This window comes from Microcebus murinus, chromosome X (assembly GCF_040939455.1).
Source record: "Microcebus murinus isolate Inina chromosome X, M.murinus_Inina_mat1.0, whole genome shotgun sequence".
NCBI classification, from domain to species: domain Eukaryota; kingdom Metazoa; phylum Chordata; class Mammalia; order Primates; family Cheirogaleidae; genus Microcebus; species Microcebus murinus.
Window position 1 is genome coordinate 25,598,701 of NC_134136.1, and position 27,394 is coordinate 25,626,094.

At 35.3% G+C, this 27,394-nt stretch overlaps 1 long non-coding RNA gene across 1 annotated transcript in view; it reads right to left on the minus strand.

The window, feature by feature from the left end:
• Nucleotides 1-343: 343 nt before the first annotated feature.
• Nucleotides 344-27,394, minus strand: part of LOC105856729 (uncharacterized) — a 73,514-nt gene continuing 46,463 nt past the window's right edge. Inside the window, exons 2-3 of the long non-coding RNA XR_012915964.1 lie at nt 21,729-21,816; nt 344-581 (exon numbers count right to left, since the gene is read on the minus strand). This is a non-coding gene — a long non-coding RNA (uncharacterized LOC105856729). The remainder of the gene's footprint in view (nt 582-21,728; nt 21,817-27,394) is intronic.

Sequence of the window (27,394 nt, forward strand, 5' to 3'; positions counted from 1 at the left end):
TAAATATTGCTAGCTGCTCTAGAGTGTAACTATACTATATACAGGGTGCAGCAAGCAGTCTGTTCTTTAAAATCACCTGTGTTTCTGTCTGCATTGTCATTGATATGGCAACGGTCCATGAAGAGTTCCCAGAAAAATATAAATTTAATATCTTAACCTGCCACTATCTCAGGACTAGGGCCCTGGGAATGACAGCTGTAATATTTCAGGAAAAACGCTCATCAGATTTTACTTCCTAATTCCCTCCTGCTTCTATATAGAACCTCATGTTTGGGATAGAACTGTCTCTGGTAAAATCAAGAGTTCAGAAGCAGGGCTCAAATTTATTTTCTGCTCAGTGTATGTCTTCTTGTATATCTTTGGTCTACTAACATAGCTTCACCATATTTCATCAGTTTACTGATCCGTAAAAAAGCCATAACAGTGCCTATTCCCCAGTTGTATCTGGAGGTTAATTTCCTGGGGTGCTTGTGTGGAAAAAAAAGTATTATGATTTCCATCTTCCAAACTATATAATGACACTTTCTGGTATGCTGTCAACTCTCCAATTCCGTCATGATAATATGTCTCCCAAGTTGGCACTAGAGAGATATGAAAATTGAAAAGGATTCAAAATCATAACATACCATGCTCACATGAAACATAATTTCATCCTATTTTATAACCCACCTACCTTTTCTTTAAGTCTTATTATCTTTCTATTCCCCAAAGACTGGATTTTCTGCATCCTGTCTCCATGCTAAACTAGTCATTCTCTGCAACCCACCAAAAATACAAAGCATGCTGTAAATTTGCTATGTAATTCTGTAGTGGATATTTCCTACACAATTTGTTACTTCTCCTAGGTCTCTGCAACCTCACCCCTTATGTATGGTTTCCATCTGCTGCTCTTTTTTACACCTCATCAATAAAGATTTTGCAAGTTATAGGTTCTAGAAATCTCCCAACCCATAAATTCTGATTTGGTTTTTAAAAAAGCCAATTCGCACACATTGTTCATTGAAGTTCAATTATGTATTTATTGAAAATGTACTTTCTGCACACTGTGTTGTCTGAAAGGCACACATAAAGCTAACAAGAGAACAGTGGAAGAGAATTGCAATAGCCCAGCCTATCAAATGATTATAAGTTTCTAGTGCATTGTAATGAAATTATACAAATATAGTCATATGTATATTATTTGTATTTGAAGGTACCAAAGAACTTTTGAAAACTATATATGTTCTATTCCATGATTGTTGCCTAAAGGATGGGAAATGAGTTTCTTAAGGGGTTCTGGTGTCTTACTACTTATCCAGACTTTAAATCAATCTTCTTATTTCTATTTACCCAAAACCAGTAAATCTGCCTTCAGAGTTACTTGGTGCCTTCATTTTCTAAACTAAAGTCTATTTGTTATTGTGTTACAGGAATTTATTTCTCTCCTCCCTCTGTATATATTTAAGTTTTATCTTTTCCTACTTTGTTACATGAATTACCACTCATCCTTTCTATCTTCCAAAATGTGTAGATATGTCTAGTCTTCTGGATTTTCTCTCCCACTCTCTTTGGCCTTGTGGTTTTATACGTTTTTAGTTGCTTTTATTATCTTATTCTCTGGGCTTCAAGAAGTGTCTCAGATTATCACATGTGTTAATCTAGAATTCCCACTGAAGTACTTTAGTTAAGGCAGTAACATGATCAGATATAAATTACATAAAAGATAACTCAGGCAGTAGTGTGGACAGGATAGTTTTGAGGAAGGCAGGATTGGAGACAAGCAGAACAGCTGGAAGAGATGAATAGAGACTAGCAGTGAGGATGTCATGGCCCAATTACAGGACGGGGGATGAACACAGAACATAAAATAACGACACAGACACACACGGACATGAAATGACTCGAGAGTCTAATGCACTGGTCGCTTTATTTTTATACCCCCCAAACCCAAGGTTAGTTTTTTGTACGTGAGCATCTGAGCATAGCAGTGATAACCGTCAATTTTGGAGTTGTTTTACAAGGGAACAATTTCCCATGGTCTCAGACCTTGAAACAGTTACTTGAGGCACCAGCACCAGACATAACTCAAAAACCAAGGCCCAGATAAGTAACATTTAAACAATGCAGCCATCAGAAGAACTTTTCGTGCTCTTTTTTAGCCAGCGGCCGACCCCCACGGTTGTGTCTGTTTTAGGTCGTTCCCCCCTCAGGAGATCTTACCCATTATTGACTACCAACCATCATACGGGGCCGGACCTTGGGGATGTTCTTTTTATCTCTATGGCCTCCAGACTCCCACCACGGGGGCTCTCCGTGTGGGGGCTGGGCAACATTTGCTTATGTGCAGAAACTCAGGCCTCTTGTTATGTCCCAAGGCAGCAACTGTGTCTGAAGAAAATGCTGGCTACTGCTGCGTCATGTAGCACACGTACATTACAGGCTATAGTGAATGATTAGTATAAGGCATAACAACAGAATCAGCCCCCAGCATGAGGATATAGAGGAGGTGCCATATATGAAAACTGCCAGGGAGGTACCATAATTAGGAAGTGGTTTCAAAATGAATGTAAAAGTTTGTATCTCCACAACAGGTGGAGCTAGCAAAGAGAAAACAAGCTTAGTTAGAGAAACACACAATTTCCATATGGGACAAGTGGGATATGTAGGTAGAGACACCCAGTAGGCAGTTGACTATACAGAATTGAAATTCTGTGGAAAGGTACAGGCTAAAAATATAGATTTAAAAGCCATCCAAACAGATATATTACAATTTGTCAGAAACACATTTCCTCCAAATTAATATTAAAAATATATTGTTAAATAGAGATAACATCTTCGTTGTATTTCAGTGACATTAGATCTTTCTGAAATGTGACCCCCTACACAAACATACACACACACACACACACACACACATATATATATATATATATATATATATATATATATATATATATATGGTGCATATTGGCATAATTTAGGAGTGCATTCTCAAATTCACAGAAAATCATTATGCCTACCACGTACAATTTTGTATATGAATAACATCATCCATAACATCATCATATTTTATAATTAGGAAGATCAGATGGACTCTGGCATTCATGACATTGATCATCAAGGTTGATTCTGGACGTCTAACATGGTGAGCAGGAGTCCACCTCTTTCCTTCCCAAAGATAGATGTCTCTCCCAAAGATAGGTGCTCAAATAAGTAATCAAGTTGAAATTTAGTTAAGATTATATGTTAATCTTTTTATGGCAGCAAAATAATTGCATAGCCCTTATTGGACTTTGCTCTAATGTTGTTTAGGAAGATTATGAAAGAGACACATCTTTTATGCCATATTAATTCTGATTTCACCCATGTTTATGAAAACATTTTTTTCCTTGAGGCAGAAATAATAAACGAGCTCCATATTTTTCAGGGAGGGAGTTGGATTCTTCAGTTTTACTTATTATTGGTGTAAAACACTTTCATGTGCTCAAAAGACTTTATTTTATTACAAATAGTATCCTGTCTTTGAGAGTGAGGAAATATAAATTGTACCATTAGGAAATAGTATAGAACCTCCATTAATTTCCAAATTACAAATTTTCATTTATGAACAGAAATCACCTCCCGAGGGCAAAATTCAGTAAAATTCATTCATCTCCTATTGTTGTCTTTCTTCTCCCAAATATTATTTTAAGGAAAAGATCATTTAATATAAATTGATTAAGTTGAATTATATTTAAATCCAGATAAAGAGAAGTATACTCATTCACTTTCTATTACAGTCATAGTTAAGCTTTCACATGGGTGTTTTTGTTTTGGCAAGCTCACTGTCAGGAGCCCCCAAGGTCAGCTGTGTAACAAGCAGCTTCACAACTCACTATCTCCTGCTGAGATCCCACACAGTAGAGAAAACTAATGGTAATTCATTATCTTCTTGTGCTCAACAGTGCAAGCTTGTGTCAAAATCTCGAATTCTTGTCTCCCTGTCAGCCTTTTATGATAAAAATGAAGGTGATATTGAGTGTTTCTACAGGTTCAAGATCAAAGTTGTCTTCTGATGATCAATACTTTCCTGTATATTTTGGCCTGAAAAACATTGTTTCCCCAAATTCCAGTATACTAAGACATGATAGTTAATGATTGTTGACACATAAAATATCTTAAAAGCATTATTATCAGAAATACACATTTTTATCCCTTTGGGGGTCTTTTGCTCTTTTCTCCAAGCATGTACTTCAAAGATGACAACTATTACACCACACTGGGAAGCTCCACTTTTTCTTTCACTTCCTTCCTTCCTCTTTCTTTTCATTTCACAATTTGCCTGTTTGCAATGTTCTATTTGTTTAGCTAATGGAGATTTTAATTGCACAAAAGTATAATTTCAACTATGGGTTCCAATTAAAATGATAAATTCCAAACTACCCATGATTGACCAACTCCATTAAGCTGATTGATTGGAAAACAAATGATTAAAATCATTTCCAAATGGTGTTATGCATGTCAAACATAGCTGTACTTGGCTGAAATGAATTTGGTGGCATATATAATTCTTGGCACCAACATACTTACTCCTTCAGCCCCCTATTCATTGAAGAACAGAATGTTCTTTTGCTGCTGATTGGCACAAAATTACTACCTTCCAACAGTCAAGTTGATGTCATAGTTATGAGTATATACAGTTAACCTGTTTTGTGTAAGTGCACACTTTACTGTATTTTCTCTATAGGTTGTCTATAAACTCATATATGTAGATCCTAACTAATCCAGAGACTTGTGGTTATGTGATCATATAATATACTAACATCACAAATCATAGAATAGGCACAGATGACAAAACACAGCCCAGAAGGCTAAAATTCCTTGGTTAAAGTCCCACTCTCATGCATATAAAACTAAATTGTTCTTTTTATTTATTTTTATTTACTGGGGTGTTATACTATAGAGAAAAAAGAAAATGAAATGAAAAATCACTTGTTCTGAGTATAATGTCAATCATTAAATCACTAAGATTAAAAGAAATCTTTACCCACAATAAGATCTACCATTTGTCCACTTTAGAAAACCAAATATTATTCCTTTCTTGTGTCTCTAACACCAAATGCACAAGCACAGGTTGAAAGAGTAGGATTAGTATTTCTGTTGTAAGCACTCATTACTGAACCTGAATTTTCTCTAAAATGTATGTCTAGGCTGGAACGTAACACCCATAATTACCTTTATCCCTTTGCAGATAAGACAGGAGGATTTGAAGGGTTTGAAATACACCCTTTCAAAACAGCCAGAAAAAAATTACAGTGCAAAGCTTCTCTTTCATCAGGATATAACTGATCAAATATTTTCTAATCCGTTTCCTAAAGGAAAGCTACTAGTTCTCATTAGGAAATATAGTCCTATTTTTTACTTGTCCTTACACTTGAAGAGTCAATGACAAGAACTATGAATAGAATTTGAGTCAAAACTTACAGATATAAGTAAACAAATTTCCAAAATAATAGCTAGAGCTATATACATAGCTGGTCCTAGGCAAAATTGTGAAGTAACTAAAGCCTAACTTCAGCTTAAAAAAAAATAAACTTGACTGTGTCTGACCCAATGCTTGGTGCATAGTAATCATTTGCTAAAATTTCCCTCAGAATCTTTATTCGTCTTCTTTCAGCATTTTTTTTCTCTTCACAGATACATTTGCACCATCATCCGGGTATCCCCACAATATCTTTACCCTGCATGCCCCCACCCATCTTTAACTCATTGAACTTACTCCCACCAGAAAATTTCCTGTATTCTTTCTTGGAAAACCTCTTTCCAATAGATTTTTTTGTTGGAAAAGATCTGATCAATTCTCACTTAAGGATTAACAACATTTCATCACTTAATACATTATCCCTCCCAAAGCTATTAGCATCTTAAAGGGTACTATCAAAATCTCACATCAGGCCGGGCGTGGTGGCTCACGCCTGTAATCCTAGCACTCTGGGAGGCCGAGGCGGGCGGATTGCTCAAGGTCAGGAGTTCAAAACCAGCCTGAGCAAGACCCCGTCTCTACCATAAAAATAGAAAGAAATTAATTGGCCAACTAATATATATAATATAAAAATCAGCCGGGCATGGTGGCGCATGCCTGTAGTCCCAGCTACTCGGGAGGCTGAGGCAGGAGGATCGCTTGAGCCCAGGAGTTTGAGGTTGCTATGAGCTAGGCTGACGCCATGGCACTCACTCTAGCCTAGGCAAGAAAGCGAGACTCTGTCTCAAAAAAAAAAAAATAAAAAAAAAAAAAAAAAAAAAAAATCTCACATCAAAAGAGTGATTAATGATTATTGCAAGCACCAGTAGGGAGCTCTTTGGAGGTGTAATTCTGTTATTGTAAGGAGCACCATTTTAAGTTACCTCTATCTACACTGATGGACAGCAATATATTCCAGAAGGCCTTTAACACATTAAACATGCATCTTAGGATGTACAGGTTATGTATCCCTGATCTGAAATGCTTGGGACCATAAGTATTGTGGATTTCGGATGTTTTCAAATTTTAGAATATTTGCATATATATAATGAAATATCTTGTGTATGGGGCCCAAGTTTAAACATGGAATTCATTAATGTTTCATGTATGCCTTATACACATGGCCAGAGGATAATTTTATACAATATTTTTAATAATTTTGTACACCCATCACATGAGGTCAGGTGTGGAAGTTTCCACTTGTGGCATCATGTCAGCATTCAAAAAGTTTTGTGGCCAGGTGTGGTGGCTCACACCTGTAATCCCAGTACTTTGGGAGGGCAAGGAGGAAGGATTGCTTGAGGCCAGGAGTTCAAGACCAGCCTGGAAAATATAGCAAGACTCTGTCTCTATAGAAATTTTTTTAAAAAAATTAGCCAGGCATGATGGCATGTGCCTATAGTCTCAGCTACTTGGGAGGCTGAGGTGGGAGGATCGCTTCAGCCCAGGAGTTCTCAGGAGTTCCTGCAGTGATCTATGATCATGCCACTGCACTCTAGCCTAGGTGACAGAGTGAGACTCCATCTCTGGGGGAAAATGGTTTCAGGCTTTGGAGCTCTTTGGATTCAGATTTTTGGATTAGGGATGTTCAACTTGTAATAAAAGACTGGACTAACAATGCACAGGTGTATCCAAACAATGAAATATGTCATATGCTCCTTCTCTTCATCATTTGGGGTTAGCAGAGGTAGTCTTTAAGTGGTTCTATTCCCCAACTCCTCCCCAACTTCTGAAAGTGTTGTTAACAGTAATCCTGTTAATAGCTGGCTCTGTAGCTAACAGGTTTCCTTATTTAGGATATGTGAAAAAAATTTGCTAACTTCATGGTTTGAGGCATGCTCTCAAAGTTGTAGTGACTAAAATTTCCATTGACCCCACTGATATGTGAGACCTGCTAGCTTCACACCAGTCTAATTAACACCCATACCATTTCCTGAGAAAACTGTACGTCCAAGTTAATCAGCCTTCTGGCAATAAGGATGGTAAACATAAGAAGTATTGTCTACAAACTGATTTAAGAGCCTCTTTCTTTTTCTTATAATTTGTCTGCATAAAGCAGAGATTGTAACTCTATTTTTTAAAAAAGTCTGGTCCAAAGCAGTTCCTTTTCATTATACCATTATATCTGTGCTTGTGCTGTTCCTTTCTCCTTCAAGTCCTCCTCTCTCCCCACTACTTATTCAGTTCAGCCTGTAAAGGCATCCTATAACCATGAAGATGACTGCTTACTTGCATTGGCATTTTTCATGCCCTACAGATACTGTGTTCTAAGGTAAGCTAAGGTGCCCTTTATTAATACTTACTATATGCCATGTTTCTCATTTCTTTCTTGCAGCAACCTGTGAGTTACATAACATTATCTTCATTTTATAGAGATGAGACTCAAAGAGGTTAAGTCATCTCCCAAGGTCATACCACTAGTAACAAGCAGAACCTAGATTAAAATCTCACGTGGTCTGACTTTGTCTGACTATACAAGCTATGCAAATTCACTTTCTCTAACCACTTAAATCCCCCTAGTTCTCACCCTATCCTTGCCAATGTATCCATCTTTCTCAAATATTCTCATTCATTTAAATTAGCCAAATCCTGGCCCAGTTGAATCCAGGATAACGTAATCAAGGAAGTTTGCTTTCCTCAATTCCCCGAGTGACTTGTAGAGTGTTTTGAAAAATCAAGGTCTAAACAGAGGGACACCAAGAGTTGTGACACGGAGCTTCCCTCACTTGCTCCTTTGCTAAGGTGGGAAGTTGAAGTGATATCAGTAGGCAACCGGTATTCCAATGTTCAAGCAGCCTCAGAGGTCAGGAGGAACGGGGTATGGAAGGCAGTGGAGCATTTCCCTGGTACTGTCAAATAGATTTATTTCGTGTTACAGAGGTCAGACACTATAGATAATGGGCCAGAATTTTAACTTTTTAGGCACATAATTTTTAGTATTATATAGATATGTCTCTCTACTGGTCAAATCCATGTGCAAGGAAAAAATAAACATCAATTTGCTGCAAGTGAAAAGGTAATATCTCAGAAATTTTACATATTAATGAATAAGCTAAAGCAAGAATCATCTTTATCGCTGGCAATAAGATAAAAAGTGGTCTTCTCATTATCAATCTTTCCTTTTGTCCATTCTTTTCCCTAGTACCCCTTATCTAATTTTCTGAAAATGAGACTGAATTCAGCAATTATTATTCTCAGAATATATTGCTCTATTTCTAGAGCACTTTCTAGGAAACCTGTACAATATTGTTCTTGCGTATGGGATGACTAGTGCATTTACTCTGATGAGGACCACTGAGTAGCACTGTCTGCATGAGCAGCTGAAAGTAATTTTTCACAAAGTTGGGTTCTAGCCATATCATTGTGGAGCATGCCATATGCAGACTATCTATCCAAATATAGAAAAACAACCTAACTTTTCTCCACCATTGAAAGACTTCTATATGGCACATGTTTCCTATAAAATCTATTAGACTAAGAAAGGAGAGGTAGCAAGAAGCTCGAAAAGCAAAATTTAGAATAGATCATTCTTACTTACACTTCACTGGTCTCTGCATTTGCCTCCTGGTCTCCAGGATCATCATCTACTGATACTAGAGACCCAAGATCTCATGTAGACTTCTTTTTTTGTTTGTTTGCTTGTTTGTTTGTTTTAAGACAGGGTCTCATTCTGTGGCCCCGGCCACAGTGCAGTGGTGTCATTATAGCTCACTGCAATCTCAAACTCCTGGGCTCCAGTGATCCTCCTGCCTCAGCCCCCCAAGTAGCTGAGACTGCAGGCATGTACCACCATGCCTGGCTAATTTTTCTACTTTTTGTAGAGACAGGGTCTTGCTATGTTGCTCAGGCTGGTCTTAAACTCTTGGCCTCAAGAAATCCTCCCGCCTCTGTTGCGGCAAGTGTACAGCTCTTGACTGGGGAAAGAACCCAGTGACACACACAAAGAGTCGAAGAACAGTCTTTATTCTTCCACAGCAGGCTCAGCACAGCTAGTGTTACAGCTCTATTCCCATCTTCTGCCTGTCCCCCCTTCCTTGTCCTCCTCTTGCTTTTATACCCTTGGTAGGGCTCAAAAAGTATCCAATCAACTACAAGCTTTAACATCCAATCAGCAACAAGCTTTAACATCCAATCAGCAACAAGCTTTAACATCCAATCAGCAACAGTGGGATTCGAAAATTATCCAATCAGGGTCATGCAAGCAGCGAGGCGGGAAACAGGCAGCAGTGCAGGGCCCAGGGGCATTCCAGCACGCAGGGTCCCAGGTGGCTCTCTGCCCCGACCCAGCCCCAGCAGCGTGCCTTCCAACTGGCCGTGCAGTGCTGGCCCGCGTTGATGCGGAGTGACGGGGAGGCGGTAAGTGGCCAAGTCACAGCGCCTAACATTTTCCGTGTCACCTCGGCCTCTCAAAGTGCTAGGATTATAAGTGTCAGCCTCCACGCCGAGCCACATTGTGGACTCATATAGAGCACCACTTCTGCTTTTTATTGAACCATCAACTCAGAAGTGGGGTCACTGGTCCTTGACACTCATACAAGGAGGCAAAAACCTAAGTGGTATGGGAATATGGGGAAATTGCACATTCAATAAAGTTTCTCTCCATTCTGATGTACTTGTGAACATTGCTCATTTTGGCCCTCAATTTAACTTGTTACTTTTCCTTCTTTTTTTATTCCAGCATATACGGGGGTACAAATGTTTAGGTTACATTGCCTTTGGCTCTCCCAAGTCAGAGCTTCAAGCGTGTCCATCCCCCAGATGGTGTGCACCACACCCATTAGGTGTGAATATACCCATCCCCTTCTCCCTCCTTCCCTCTCCACCTGCCCAATACTCAATGAATGTTACTACTATATGTACACATAAGTGTTGATCAGTTAATACTAACTTGATAGTGGTATTAACTGATGTGGTGCTTGTTTTTCCATTATTGTAATACGTCACTTAGTAGAATGGGCTCTGGCTCTATCCAGGATACTATAAGAGGTGCTAGATCACCATTGTTTCTTTTACCTGAATAGTACTTGATGCTATACATACACTACATTTTATTAATCCACTCATGAATTGATGGTCACTTGGGTTGTTGCCACATCTTTGCAATTGTGAATTGTGCTGCTATAAACATTCTAATGCAGATGTCTTTTTTATAGAATGTCTTTTTTTTTTTTTCCTTTGATTAGATACCCAGCAATGGGGTTGCTGGATCAAATGGTAGATCTACTTGTATCTCTTTGAGGTATCTCCACATTGCTTTCCACAGAGGTTGTACTACTTTGTAGTCCCACCAGCAGTGTATGAGTGTTCCCATCTCTCTGCATCCATACCAACATTTATTGTTTTGGGACTTTTTGATGAAAGCCATTCTCACTGGAGTTAAGTGATATCTCATTGTGGTTTTGATTTGCACTTCCCTGATGATTAGTGATATTGAGCATTTTTTCATTTGTTTCTTGGCCATTAGTCTATCTTCTTTTGAAAAGTTTCTGTTCGTGTCCTTTGCCCAATTTTTAATCGGATTGTTTGATTTTTTTCTTGCTGATTTTCCTGAGTTCTATATAAATTCTAGTTATCGGCCCTTTATCAGATGGCTAGCGTGTGAATATTTTCTTCCATTCTGTAGGTTGTCTGTTTGCTCTCATGATAGTTTCCTTGGCTGTGCAGAAACTTTTTAATTTGATCAGGTCCCATTTCTTTATTTTTGTTTTTGCTGTGATTGCCTCTAGGGTCTTCTTCATAAATTATTTCCCTAGGCTGATGTCTACAATGGTTTTTCCAACATTTTCTTATAGAATTCTTATAGTTTAAGGCCTTAGTTTTAAATCTGTTATCCATTGTGAGTTGATTTTTGTGAGAGGTGAGAGGTGCAGAATTCTACTTACTCATTCCCTGGTTCCGGGGTTTTGGATAGAGTCTCTCATAGGCATGTTCTTGACCCTGACCCAGTCTTTTCCATCAGAATATCAGGACCTGGCTTGCATGTGGGAATCTTTCTCCTTTCATGGTAAATTTTAAAAGGAGATAGAGTATATTATTTGCATTAAGAACAGAAAGAGGCCAGGCATGGTGGCTAATGCCTGTAATCCTACTACTTTGGGAGGCCAAGGCAGGAGGATCGCTTAAGATCAGGAGTTTGAGACCAAACTGAGCAAGAGCGAAACCTCATCTCTACAAAAAATAGAAAACATAGCCAGATGTGGTGGTGCACGCCTATAGTCACAGCTACTCAGGAGGCTGAGGAGGATCACTTGGGCCCAGGAGTTTGAGGTTGCATAAACTATGATGATATCACTACACTCTAGTGAGGGAGGAAGACAGAGCAAGACCTTGTCTCCAAAAAAAAAAAAAAAAAAAAAAAGGAATGAGAAGAAAAAATGTTAATAGATAGGGTGTATGGGGGTAGGTGTATGGGCAGATTAGAAGAAGCAAGGAAAATTGCAATTGCTTGTGCCCTCAACATGGCAACCATTTTGTAGAAAGACAAATGAGAGCCATGTTGTATGTTTTATGAATCAATGCCATGGTCAAAATTTCTAAGTGCCTCAACAAGATTTTCCTTCAAATATTCCAATAATTGCTTCATCACTGGATTGGCCTGTTCACAACTATCTTCAGAAACTAGCTTTTCAGCTCACAGTGGTAACATGATAAGATCTTTTCTATGTAAAGATGTCTGTTCCTCAGTAGACCACTTTATATGAATAACAAGTAATAAATATATATTCTTTTATTTGTGATAATTTTAGTATCAATTTGTGCAAATATTATTACTAGTACTCCTGTATGTAACCAGGGACCTAATCATCTGGTCAGATAATTATTTTTCTGGAGGTAAGAATTCAATATAATAAATATTTATTGTTTATTTATATGATAGACACTGCACTACAGGCACCATTACTTCACCACACCCACTAGTCAGATGTAGGTAACAAGAACAGGCTATTTATATTCATTACACAAAGGCAGATATATTTGTAAGGCTCAGGAGATAGGAGAAGAGTGGCATATTAACTCTATTTTAATAATTGTACTGTAAATATCTGAAGAATAATTATTAAATTAGTATAGCTAACTCCTTTTACCATGTACAGAGTAAGATAATTAGCTGAGAAAATAAAAACTTTCCAAAGCAGATGCTCATAGATATTATGTGACTTGGACAAGGTCATATGACCTGCACAAGGTCCTGAGAACAACTTGATTGAATGAAAATTAGTCAAGTTACATGCTTTTCATACATCCTAAGACATAAGACTAGAATGTCTCAAAAGCGCTGTCATCACACTAGCAATTTAGTTACCCTTTTCTAACTCCTTTTCCTTCTGGGAAACATATGTTCTTTAAACTTTGGACAAATGATTTAAGAGGTTAGTTTTATTAAATGCAAACATAAATTAATGAGGTTTTCTAAATGAAAACCAACATAATATATTATTCTTTTATTTAAGTTCATCATAATTCAGTTTTAGTATAATATTTAATGGAAATGATTAAACACAATAGCAGAATCATCTATCATAGGCTGCCTCAGAAAGCATTTAGTTGTAGTAGAGATCTGTAGAGGCTATTAAAATGCCCCACAAACAGATGGAAAGTGGAAAAGGTGCAGCCAAAAGATAAAGTACCATTAATAAGATCTCTAGTGGGATAAATATTGAAGGGAAGATGGTTCCAGCAAATCCTGATAGTAAAATAAAAAATACTTTCCCACTCAAGGAAATTAATCAGTATTACATTGGTGATATATTCACTAGGCCCTGATATTCTTCCCACCTCCCCCCCACCTTTTTGTCTCAAGCAAAATCAAAAGCCAGGCAATTTGGACTTCCAATTCACAAGTTATGTATTCAAAAGCATTACCTATAAGGTAACAAAAACCTCGTGAAAAATCTGCAAATGTTACTTTCTTGGGTGAATCAGTGTTGTCTGCCTGCTTCAAACACTTTCATATATATTTAAATATTACTTCGTTTCATGTCATAAGAATAAGGAAAGTAATGGAGATTCCAGAGTAAGCCGGAAGGAGAGTGAACTAAAGCAATATTGAAAAACAAAGACATATGAAAATTGTCTATGTGGCTCCTATATTATGAATACTATCACAATCCAAGGTAGCATATGCCATTTGATAAAAATTGTAATAACCATTGCTACAGAATAAAATAAAATCCATCTAAAAAAAGACTGCATCTATATGACACCAAACATTCTAAATTTCATTATAGGTAATGAAATAAATGGGAATGTAGGGATTCATATATGCTACCAGAACTTGTTTTGAAGTTACTCAATTTAATTCAATAGTGACTAGCTATTGAATATCACTATAAGCAAAAAAGCTCTGAGCTACATATTGTGATGGATACCACTAAAGATGAAAAACTTAGTATCTGCTTTCAAAAATCTCTTATAGTTAGAGTGGGTCAAGGTGAAAGATAAGACACATGCAAAAATAATTACATTATTTAGCAAACCAGGATAAATAGCCGAAAATAGCTACAAAATATTTTTTCAAAATACTTTTGTATATTTTGTAAGTATACAAAATGGGTTGACATCCTACCATATATTAAAACATATTATTGTATTGGTTAGTTATTGCTGCATAATAAGCAACCATAAAAATCTTTGTGGCATTTACTTAGCTCACAGGTCTGTGAGTCAATTAGGACTCAGCTAACCTAGGATAGTCCAGGTTATTCCACCTTATGGATATTGACTGGGAGTTCTTAAACAACTTTAGGTTGACTAAGGGTCAGCTAGGGTGAAATAACTTTCTGGGCTGAAATAACTTTCTTTTGTATATCTTTCATACTCTTCCTGAGTCTAGCAAGGTAGCCCAGGCATGCTTTTCTCATGGTAATTAAAGAAGTTCAAGAGGGTAGGCCCAACTCAGGAAGTACTTTTGAAGTCTCTGTTTGCATCAAATTTCCTAAAATGGCATTGGTCAAAACAGGTTACACGGCCAAGCCCACTGCAAAGTTCATGGCAAAAGATGTGAATAAACAACCTTACTACTGGGGAGAGAATAAATATTTGGAATAATCTAGTTTACCACATGTATAGTTTTAAAACCTAGTTGGATAGGTAAATAAATTGACAGGCATATCACTGCAACAGAATTGATAGGCCAGAATAAGACACTGGAATAATAAATTTATGATAAAGGGCATTATTCAAAATCAATGGGTAAGTGAGAGTTACTAAACAAAGGGTACTGGGAACTTTTACTCACAATTTATAAAGGTAACAAGTTGGATCCTTACCACATACCTACCATACATCAGAATAAATTCCACATAGTTTTAAAAAATGAAATACAAAAAGTGAAACCATAATATCTAGAAGAAAATGTAGGTAAATACATATAATTAATCTTGAAAAGGAGAAGGAATTTCTAATTCTCAAAGGGAAAAAGCAGCAGATTTCATAACATAAATAAAATACACATTAATAGCAAAATTAATGGGCAAATAGAAAGTAGGAAAATATTTTCTAATGCCACATTAAGAGAATAAAGGAAAAGAACTACATGATTATTTCAATTGATGCAGAAAAACCATTTGACAAAATCCAACACCTATTCATGATAAAAATAATCAATAAACTAGAAATAAAAGGAAACTTCCTCAATATGATAACAGCCATATATAAAAAACCCATAGTTACCATCATGCTCAGTGGGGAAAGACTGAAAACTTTTCCTCTCAGGTCAGAAATAAGAAAAAGGTGCCCAACTTGCCACTTCTATCCAACACAGTACTAGAAGTTCTAGCTAGAATTTAGGCAACAAACAAACAACAAACAGAAAGAAATAAATAAAGGAATTAAAAAGACATCCAAATTGAAAACAAGAAAGTAAAATTATGTGTGTTTGCAGATGACATGATCTTATATAAGTAGAAAACTCTAAAGATTCCACACAAAAAAATCTGTTAGAACTAATAAAAACATTGAGCAAAATTATAAGATACAAAATCAAAATGCAAATATCAGTTGCATTTCTTACACTACAATGAATAATCTGAGAAGAAAATTTTAAAAAATAATTTACAATAGAATCAATTGTAAATTACAATATAATGGAATAAACTATTCAGATATAAATTGAACCAAGGAGCCAAAAGTGTTCTACACTGAAAACTATAAAACATTGCTGAAAGTAATTTAAAAAGATCTAAATAAATGGAAAGACAACTGAAGTTCATGTATAAGAAGACTTAATATTAAGATGACAATACTACCCAAAATGATCTACAGAGTCAATGCAATTCTTATTAAAATCTCAATACCATTTTTTTCCACAGAAATAGAAAACCTATCCTAAAATTCATGTAGAATCCCAAGGGACTCCAAATAGACAAAACTATCTTGAAAAAGAAGAACAAAGTTAAAAGACTCACATTTCTAGATTTCAAAACTTACTACAAAGCTATGGTAATCAAAACAGTGTTGTACTTTTATAGGACAAACATATAGACCAATAGACCAATAGAGGAATAGAATAGAGAATGTAGAAATAAACCATCAAATATATGGTCAATTGATTTTCAACAAAGGTCCCACGATCATCCAACAGAGAAAAGACAGTCGTCTCAAAAAATAGCACTGAGAAAATTAGATGTTCACATGCAAAAGAATGAAGCTAAATCTTATACCATATACAAATATTAACTAAAAGTGAACCAAAGACCCAATTTTAAGAGCTATAAGTATAAAGCCCTTAGGAGAAAACCTAGGGAATATTTTCATGAAATTAGATCTGGAAATGATTTCTTAGACATGACATCAAAAACATAGTCAGAGAAAGAAAAAACTAGATAAATTGGACTTCATCAAAATTAAAACCTTTTATGCATCAAAGGACACTACCAAGAAAGTGAAAAGGAAACTGACAGAATGGGAGAAAACATTCAAAACTCATACATCCTAAAAAACATTAATATCCAGAATGTATTTTTTTTAAAAAAAAAACTCCTACAGCTCAAGAACAAAAAATTAAACAACCCAATTCAAACATGGGCAGAGCATTTGAATAGATATTTCTCCAAAGAAGATATAGAAATGGCCAGCAAGCATATAAAAAAATATACTCAACATCATTAGTTATTAGGGAAATAAAAATCAAAAACACAGTGAGATACTGCTTCATACCCATTAGGATGGGTATCATCAAAAAACAGAAAACAAGTGTTGGTGAGGATGTGGAGAAATTTGAATAGTTGTATATTGCTGATGGGAATGTAAAATGATACAGCCACTGTAGAAAAGATTTTTGGCTCCTCAAAAAGCTAAGCATAGAATTACCATGTAATCCAGCAATTCTCCTTCTAGGTATATACCCAAAGGATCTGAAAGCAGGAACTCAAAGAGATATTTGTATGCCAATGTTCATTGCAGGATCACTCACGATACCCAAAAGGTGGTAACAACCAAAGGATGTATCAATAGTTGAATGGATAAGCAAAATGTGGTATATACATACAATGGAATATTATACAATCTTAAAAAGGAATAAAATTCTGAGACATGCTACAGTAGGAATGAACCTTGAAAACATTATGCTAAGTGAAATAAGCTATATAAAAAAGGGATAAATATTATATGATTCCAATTACATGAGGTACCTAAGTGAGAAAATTCACAGAGACAGAATATAAATTAGAGGTTACCAGTAGGTAGCAGGAGGGGCAATGGGAAATTATTATTTCATGTTTATAGAGTTTCCATTTGGGTGATGAAAAAAATTTGTGAATGGATGGTTGATGTTACAGTGGTGATGGTGGCACAACACATAATTAATGTCATTGAATTAGGCACTTTAAAATGTTAAAATGTCAAATGTTATATGTACTTTAGCTCAATTAAAAAATAATAATGTGATAGATATATCAACAAGCTACTGAATTATACTCTTTAAATATGGAAATTGTATGGTATGTGAATTATATATAATAAAGCTATTTAGAAAATAATAACAATTCACATGAGATATGTAAAGACAAATAAACATAGAATAAGATACTTTCTAGAAACCAATGACAGGCAAATTAAAACAAGAAGTCATTTTATTTTAAACAAACTGGTCAAGAATTTTAAAATTTATAGCACTCAATATTGATAAGGATTGCATAAAATGAGTGATTTCAGGAATTGCTACAAGGCATATAATTTAGTGCAATGGTCTGTAAAGTAAGTACAAAGGTATGAAGGACCTCAAAATGTTTGTACCATTTAATCTGATAATATCTACTTTAGCATATTATCTCAATATGCAAAAACATACAAAAAGTTTATGTACAAATCACATCACAATATTATTTATAGTAGCAAAATCACTGGAAGCAACTTAATATGCCCTACAAGGGAATCATTAAATAAATCATGCTCCCTCCATTAAAAAGCCTAACACACAACCATTTGAAAAATATTATTATCATTTTAAATTTTGTAAAATAATACTTAATGACATAAGGAAATGCTTAAAGTAGAATATTAAGTAAACACGTCAGATGTGAAACTTTGTGTAGAGTATGATCCCAACTTTGTGAGATAAATGCATGAGAAAGGCAAATACTCTAATACTCTAAACTATCAAGAATCATAACCTCTGGATAGTGTGATTAATAATTATCATTAGTCGTATTCCCTATTCTTTTGAATGTACTCTGTATTTTCTCTCATAATCTTCTACTACTTTTACAATTATGAAAGTATTGTCCTGAGGGGAAATGAAGATATTTGATTAAGTATCCAAGTTACAGGTGTTGTTCATATAATGACTTCGCATTTTGGAGGAAACAAGAATAAGAATTATTGATATTTATATGACTTAGAGATAGCTGATTCCCTAAATTGCTTGGAATAATGACAGAAAGACAATTCTCAAAAATTAGGCAGAGGAATTGTTCCTTCCTAGAATATGTACTCTATTTTGATCCTTGAGGATTTTTTCTTGGCTATGTCCTACAATAAAAGTTTTTGAGTACTTTTGTTCCTGGATTTTTCATTTATTTTACAACAGACTTTAAAGGCTTTATTTCAAGGTTTTTACTGTTAAATTATACTTTCAATAAGCAGCTCTATTAGGGTTCTCCAGAAAAACAGAACCAACAGGAGTACACACACACCCACACACCCACACATCCACATACCCACACACACTCTCAAGAAGGGTCAGCCTTTTATTTTCTACCCAGGCCTTCAACTGATTGGATGAAGCCCACTCAAACTATGAAAGGCAGTCTGTTTTATTCAGTCTATCAATCCAAATGTTAATCTGATCCCAAAACACCTTTACAGATACCCAAAATAATGTCTGACCATATATGTAGGCACTCCGTGGCCCAGTCCAATTGAGACATAAAATTAATCATCCCAATCACAGATCATCATTTCAGAAAGGAAAAAGAAATATAGAATAAATTAAAAGGTTTAATCTTTATGAAACAATTTGTTTTAAAACTAGTTAAATATGGGTTTTTTTCTCTATGATGATAAGTATTCTAAATTTTGTCTTTTTATTGTTTTTGGAAGCATGAAATTTAATTTCTCATCAAGGCCAAAAGTCTGAATCTTCTTCCACTTAGGATTGTGCTTTTTTAAAATGGGAAGCTCTTGCCAACAATTTTCTGTTTGTTTCCATCCCCTCTAACTCAATCACAGTCACTAAGCAACAGGGACAACAAATTAAAAGGGGAAGAAAAGGAGAAACTGGGGAGGAGAAAGATACAGGAATTAGGCCATAAACATAAAGAGGACAAATTTGGGAGCACAGAATTCATCTTTTCTACTAGTGATTCCATTTGTTGCCAGAAAATTTACTCTGTGTATTTCCAAAATGTTTTGCCAAGTTTGTCTTACAAATACCCAGCAGGTCATTCTAAAGGGAAGAGCACGTTAAAATAAACAAATCCCCTACTTTTTCAAAGGGAAAAAAGCAAAACACAAGGGAAAAATGGAAGCCTATGTTTCAATCACACTTCAGTTACATCTTCTTTTGAATTGCAGTCGTGGAGCTGTGTCCTTATCTGTGGATTAGAACAATCCTTCCACAGGCAACTGCTGTGATGTCTGGCTACGGGACTATGCAGAATAACCTCCTGTGTAGAAACTGAAGTTTTACCTCAGTCTGAATTGACTTAAATTAACTTATGTTGGAAATTGGGGACATGGAACTCCCAACCATACTGGCAAAGTAAATGATTGTTTCTCTTTCATTCTCCGCATCCATTCTCATATTTATCAATGCTCTCACCAATTATCTATATAATTGACTCAGTACTCTTCTCCCTTTTATTCAACATGCTGTACAGTCTTAAGTATAGATACTTACTTCCTGTTTTATAATTACTCAGCCTAATAAAGTCTGAGACATTCAAGTAATCTATAAAGCTAAAGTGAAAATAAGTGTCCTCCAGTGATGATGGTGCAGTAGAGTCATGAAAATATAGTGTTGATAGAAAAATAGATGAAGATCAAAAAAGATATAACATCAAATAGAAGATAAAATATATTCACGCACCAGAAACAGAACTGAAATGCAATGAGGTGAGCAAAGCTGAAGGCAAAGGACTTCAAAGCTCCAAGCCTGAAAGCAAGCATTGGTTTCCAGGAGTCAGGCCACGGAGGATTAAGAAACTAAAATTGCTCCACTCATTATAAAGGACAAAAAAATGAGAAATATAAAATATTTAGAACTTACCAGTGGAAGTACTACTATTTTTCAAAACTGAGGGATGCAGCTAAAATGTTATTTGGGGCATATTCACAGCAGTAAATGCATGTATTAAAATCAAGAAAGGTGTCAAAACAAAAGAAGCTGTAAAAGTAAGACAATAAATGTATAGAAAATTGAAGAAAGGTAAAAGGTAACAGAATAATGTAATACAATAGAATACAAATAATATAGAGAATTTACAAAACCATAGTCTGGCTCTTTTAAAAAAAGATTCTGATAAGAGTATTTAACAAGGCTAATCAAGAAGGACACAAGTAATACATAAACAATATTAGAAACCTAAGAGGGAATATAGCTATAGATAAAAATAGAGACTTAAACAATAATAAAATATTATGAACAATACCATACCAATAAATTTGAAACCTTCAATGAAATGAATAATTGTCTAGAAAATATAAATTGCCAAAATTGACTGATAAACATTAGAAACCATGAAGAAATCAATAACCTTTAAATAAATTAAATTAGTAATAAAAAAATTTTCTACTCAAAAAAAATGATACTAGTCCCTGGTGATTTTAACTGGTGTCTTTTATCAAAAATTCAAGGAAACAAGAATTGCTATTTTATGTGAAATGTTCAGAAAACAGAGAAGACAAATAACTCTAAGCTACACTTGTTGATAATGTTATGAATCAGTGGTAACACTCACACTCTACTTACAGGAATGCCAATAATTGTATGTACCTTATTTGGACAGCAAATTGGCAATCTCTAGTAAATTTGAAGATGGACATACCCTTTGATCCAATAATACCAGTCCTAGGTACAGAACTAGAGAAATTCTCACATATTTGTATAAGAATATTTCTACAGTATTTTTTTTCCTTTTCTTATAAAGCTGTTAGTAGTACCTAAAAACCAGAAAGACTCTAAAAGTGTATCAAAAAGAGGACAGGCAAACTGTGTAATATTTAAACAATGGAATAGTTTATAGCAATTAAAATACAAAAAGTAGAGCTACTTGTGTCAATATGAATTTAAGCTCAAAAACGTAAGTTTGAGAAAAAAATCTGATTGTGGAATGGTACAATTGGACTAATACTATTTATATGCAATTTATATAGAATTTCAAAACATGCAAATCAATCTTATAAATTGGTATAGATACATGCATATGTAGAAAATGTATGAAAATCTATCAAATGAAAGATGTTGATTGCCTCATGGGAATAAGTGAAGGTAATAGGAACAGGAATAGTATCTCTAATATTTCATTTATATTAAAAAATAACTGAATCTAATATTGAAAAATGACAAAGATTAGTAGTAAGCAAAAAGACATCTGTTTAGTTATATATTCCTCTCTAGCAACTTGACACATCTCAGAATGTTTTTTTAAAAAAGTAAACACACTGATTGATATGAACTTTACATGGATCAAAGCACAGTACCTGGCACATTGGTGTACTTGATATATTTGATGATTGAATACATAAAGAAACGAACTAACTAATCTGTAAAACACAGCCATATAAATTGAACTTCTTCCTCTTGTCTTACCTTTAGCATCCAAGGGCCTAAACTTTATGTCTTCTCAATGCCAGCTTGAATAAACAATATCATTAGGAGAAATTTTAATGCAAGAAATCTGGGAACAAAAGTGAGAAAGAAAAATAAATCCTTTGCTTTCTATGTTGAGTAACAAGTTATCTCTACCATATTTCCCTTCCTTTACATTAGGGATTTTCTTTTCTTACAAATTTCGTTCTGTGTTTTTCTGTGGTTCTTCTGATTCTGACTCATTAAACACAAGTATTAATGTCTGGAACATATTCTAAACTTTTCTCCACAAGTGTGGGAACAAAATGGGATGGTCTTTATTGAAGGACATTAATGTATCCTACGAAATAAGATGAACTCGTACAATGAACTTCTCTCTTGTCAATATATTTTGTCAACTTATTTTTTACTGCACTGCTAAAGAGTTGCAAGTTAGAGGAAGATATAGGTATTATCATATTTCAATGCTGATTTATTTCTGAAGGTGATAAAAAAGAGCAGAAGACTTCAAAATGGCTGCTATACTTCTGTAAATTAATTGAAAATATTTTTTCTAAAGAGGTTGAAAAACAATACCTTATAATAGATGTTATTGCTGGCAAAGGTATCCTTAAAAATAGATTAAAGATATTCAGAAAGAAAGGGGAATTTAGGCTGGGCACGCGGTGGCGCAAGCCTGTAATCCTAGCACTCTGGGAGGCCGAGGCGGGTGGATTGCTCAAGGTCAGGAGTTTGAAACCAGCCTGAGCAAGAGTGAGACCCCCGTCTCTACTATAAATAGAAAGAAATTAATTGGCCAACTAACATATATAGAGAGAAAAAATTAGCCGGCATGGTGGCACATGCCTGTAGTCCCAGCTACTCAGGAGGCTGAGGCAGAAGGATCGCTTGAGGCCAGGAGTTTGAGGTTGCTGTGAGCTAGGCTGAAGCCACGGCATTCCAGCCAGAGCAACAGAGTAAGACTCTGTCTCAAAAAAAAAAGAAAGAAAAGGAAAAAAGAAAAGAAAAGAAAAGAAAAGAAAAGAAAAGAAAAGAAAAGAAAAGAAAAGAAAAGAAAAGAAAAGAAAAGAAAAGAAGAAAGAAAGAAAGAGGAATTTAAGGAGTCCAAATCTCTTATTTTCTGAAGATAATATGGGGCCTAGTGAGGGAAAGTGACTTGCCTAAGATCATCCATCTATTACTAATTAGTGGAAAAGCTAATTTCCACTAATTAGTAATAGAGTTAGCCTCTTGATCATTGGTTTAGTGTACTTTTCAAAAACATCTTATTCATATGACCATTTATTAGTATTAATATTATGAAAATTCAATTGGAGGGGAGGACAGAGAGAGGTTGGTTAATGGATACAAAATTATAGCTACATAGGAGGAATAAGTTCTAGTGTTCTATTGCTGTGGTCCCCAACCTCCAGACCACAGCTGGTCAGTCCTGGTCTGTGGCCTGTTAGGAAAACAGGGCCATGCATCACAGCCTGAGCTCCACCTCCCCCCTCCCCTAACTTTCCCTACCCCCCTACCCTTGTCTCTCCTCCCCCACTCCAGTGGAAAAATTTCTTCCATGAAACCTGTCCCTGGTGCCACAAAGGTTGTGGACAACTGTTCTATAGCACTTTAAGGTGGATATAGTAAAAATAATTTATCCTATATGTTCAAAACACTAGAAGAGAGGATTTTGAATATTCCCAACACAAAGAAAGGACAAATGTTTGAGGTGATGGATATCCTAATTACCTTAATTTGATCATTGCACATTGTATACATATAGCACGCTGTACCCCATGAATATATGCAAATTTTTTGCATCAACTAAAAATAAAAGAAAAAAAAGATGAAAGCAGAAAAACAAAAGAAGAAAATTCAATGAATGAAGAGGGAAGCCAGCAAGTAGAAAGTAGAGCACTGTATTTCATGTTTAGCTTCAACATGATCTAGGATTCAATTCAGTTCACGCAGCTCACAGAATAGAGTTTGAGCATCAGTTTAAAATAACATAACCAGTTAGCTGACAGAATAGGAGAAACAAACCTGGGCAGTTTTACAGGCATTTCATTAGAGAAAAAGTTCATTGAGACTACAAGGCAGAGTAGCAATTTTGGCTCATTTCATACCTTTAGAAATATAGTCCATGGTTCATTTTGTTATTTGCTTATAATTTTCTTATTGTAGCAAATCTATTTTAAGAATGTAAAGAACCTTTTACTCTTCTCAAGCCTGAAACACATACACATGCATGCACACACACAGGGAATTTTCATATCAGTTGTATGACCTTATGCTGGTCATGATGAAGAAGATATATCTAAATTATCATACTACTAGAAAGCTGTGCTTTACCAGCTTTTGTTTAATGGAGTAAGTATATTATCATGCAAGGGAATAATTATTATACCCAAAATAGGTGAGAGAAATGAATGTGAATCTTCACAGCAACAGTATTTACCTATGATAAAATTGAGAGAGGAAAAGTAATGGTCACCCCTTCACATCAGTGCATCAGAGCCTGGGTTGCTTTGTCTGATGCTGAGATGAAATTAGCCACCCATTCATGCAGGTATATTATACAGGAAATTCCCATTAGGAAACAGGAAGTAAGGCTCAGTGATCAAAACAATAGCTACCTGCAGCCTATGGGGTCCATCCAGTTCCACACATCTGTAGAGATCCAAGAGTCCCCCCCCCTCAAAAAAGATTCTCTAGAAAATGAGAAAGTTCTACAGATTTTTAAACAGAATATAAATGTGAGTATTTAAGACTATTTTTGGCAAATTCTTCATGTAACATGCTCATTTACCATGCACAGATCTTTGACCAAAAGAATGCACTGCCTGGTGTACCCTCAGAGTGACATCAATCTAGGAAGCCAAGAGGTGCTTTAATGACTTTAAATAATGACTAGTTGGGCTGGTCATGCCTGTAATACTAGCACTCTAGGAGGCCAAGGCAGGAGGATCGTTTGAGCTCAGGAGTTCGAGACCAGTCTGAGCAAGAGCAAGACCCTGTCTCTACTAAAAATAGAAAGAAATTAGCTGGACAACTAAAAATAAATAGAAAAAATTAGCCGGGCATGGTGGTGCATGCCTGTAGTCCTAGCTACTCAGGAGGCTGAGTGGAAGGATCAATTGAGCCCAGAAGTTTGAGGTTGCTGTGAGTTAGGCGGACGCCACAGCACTCTAGCCCAGGCAACAGAGTGAGACTCTGTCTCAAAAAAGAAAAAATCATTGTACAATCACAAGGCCAAAGGATATTCATTGCTGTATAAGAGGATTGCTGAAGAAAAGCTTTGGCTGAGTTTGTTGGCAAGATACACTGGTGTAAAGAAAAAAAAGCAAAAACAAAAACTAAAGGATTATGTAATTGATGCCTATTCATCAAGTCTGTATTTTCATCAGTTCTCAATTAACCCAAATGGATCCATTACTAGCTACATACCTCTTAAAATCCCATCTTTTTCAACAACTCACATTTTTGTCACTGCTTTGAGGAGCTTTTACCATTATTCACTCTCAACAAGAGTATCATACTCCTCAATATTTTCTTATCTATTATATGACTAGCCACAAACAAGGTATTAGAGTTCAGTGTAGAAGCCATTTTGGCTAATCAAACTTTCTCACATATGTTATGCATTTACTGCCTGTGTGCCCCTTCTGTTAGTAATGGAACCATCATAACTGATGAAGTTATGAGGTGTTATTTTTCACTAAATTGCAGTCTTCAAAGTAGCTACCCAGTAGATTTAACAAGAATATGGTGTACACAGGAAATACGTTATTTCAGCATTGGGCATGTGTAAGAACCCCTTAGAGATTTTAAGACCTGGATTAAAGGCTGAGAAGTAAACCCTTGGTAAACTGGACATAAAGGTAGGTAAAGTCATTCTCTTTAAGAGGACCCTTTGGAGTAGAATTGAGTGTGTAGTGATATAATTACAACAAAAATATTTTGTGTTTCTGACATTACTGTTATTAATAATAACTGATTCCTTCAAATTTTTATGGATTGTTTTACATTATTATTAATTATTATTATAGTTATTAGATAGATGGAGATCTAGCACACAGGAATTCTTTTTATTTCTTCTCTAGCAGCTCATTCCTCTCCTAATTTATTTTAATAATTAACCTAAAACTTCTCTTTAATACACATTCATATAAAAATAGACTGGAGGTTTAAAAAATAGGTAAATACAGTTTCCCGAACATTGTTATATTTTTGCATTAACAGTGAAACCAATGTTTCCAGATGTTCTGGTCTCCATTGGATAGAACAGAGGTTCATAACATGGGGATCCAGGGTGCACTTCAGAGGGTCCATGATTTCCTGGAAAGTATACACAAAGTTGTGTATGTGTGTATATGTGTGTGTTTGCAGTTTTCTCAACAGTAAGTCTACACATTTCATCAAATGTCCAAGGAGATACATGATGGGAACAAAAGGTAAAGAAGTATTGATGTATAAACAGTTCAGAGACGCAGGCTTAAAATATGCTTTCATTTCCATTTGGTTATTTACAACATATGCAGTTCAAGCATTAGGAACATGAGCTATAGAGTCAGAAAGACCTAGGCCAAGGCCCCACTTCACCACGAAGCAATATTGGGAAAGTTATGTAATCTCTCTGAGTCTAAATTTCTTATATTTAATATGCAGACACTAATTGTACCTATGTTGTAAATTGTTTTGAGAGTTAGATGAGATAATATATGTGTAGTCCTATAAACAGTTGTTATGATTAGGGAGGCTTTAAAACATTATAATTGTGAAATTTTCATATGTCTAAACATTTCAAAGTGGAAATATTATCATTAGTTCAAAGACCAATATTAAAACTGCCAAACTTAGCTCCATAGTTCATTGGTATCTTGTTCCCAGGTCTCTCTTACACCTTCCAGAAAATCAGACTTAAATAAAGAATCAGATCTAATATAAGCCATATTCTCTCAACATTTCTATCATAAATGACTTAAAAAGTCAACTTTATATTGTGAGTTTTAAATATAAGTAATGCACATATATGGCTTCAAAAATTCAAAAAATTATATCATTTACTGTTCTATGAATTGTTTCTTCATATACAGTTGATCCTTGAGCAACATAGGTTTGAGCTGTGTGGGTCCACTTATATGTGGATTGTTTTCAATAATTATATCCAAAAATGTGTCAGAGATTTGCAAAACTTTGTAAAACTTCACAGATGAACCATATAGCCTAGAAATATTGAAAAAATTAAGAAAAGGTTAGGTATGTCATGGATACATAAAATATATGTAGATACTACTCTATATTATCATTTACTATTATAAAATATATACAAACCTAATATGAATAATTAAAATTGATCAAAACTTGTACACATAGAATGTACATGGCACCATCCACAGTTGAGAGAAATGTAAACATGTATAAAGATGCAGTATTAAATCATAACTGCATAACATTACATACTACATACTTCTGTAACAATTTCATAGCCACCTCCTGTTACTACTACAGTGAGCTCAAGTGTTGTGAGTATCCACTTAAAATGCCCTGTGACACCAATCATCTCTGTGTGAGCAGTTAGTCTCTCCAGTAAATTGAGTATCAGAGTAAAAAGTGATCTCTCACAATTCTTGTGTATTTTTCATCGTGTTTAATGCAATACCATAAGTCTTGAATAACACCAT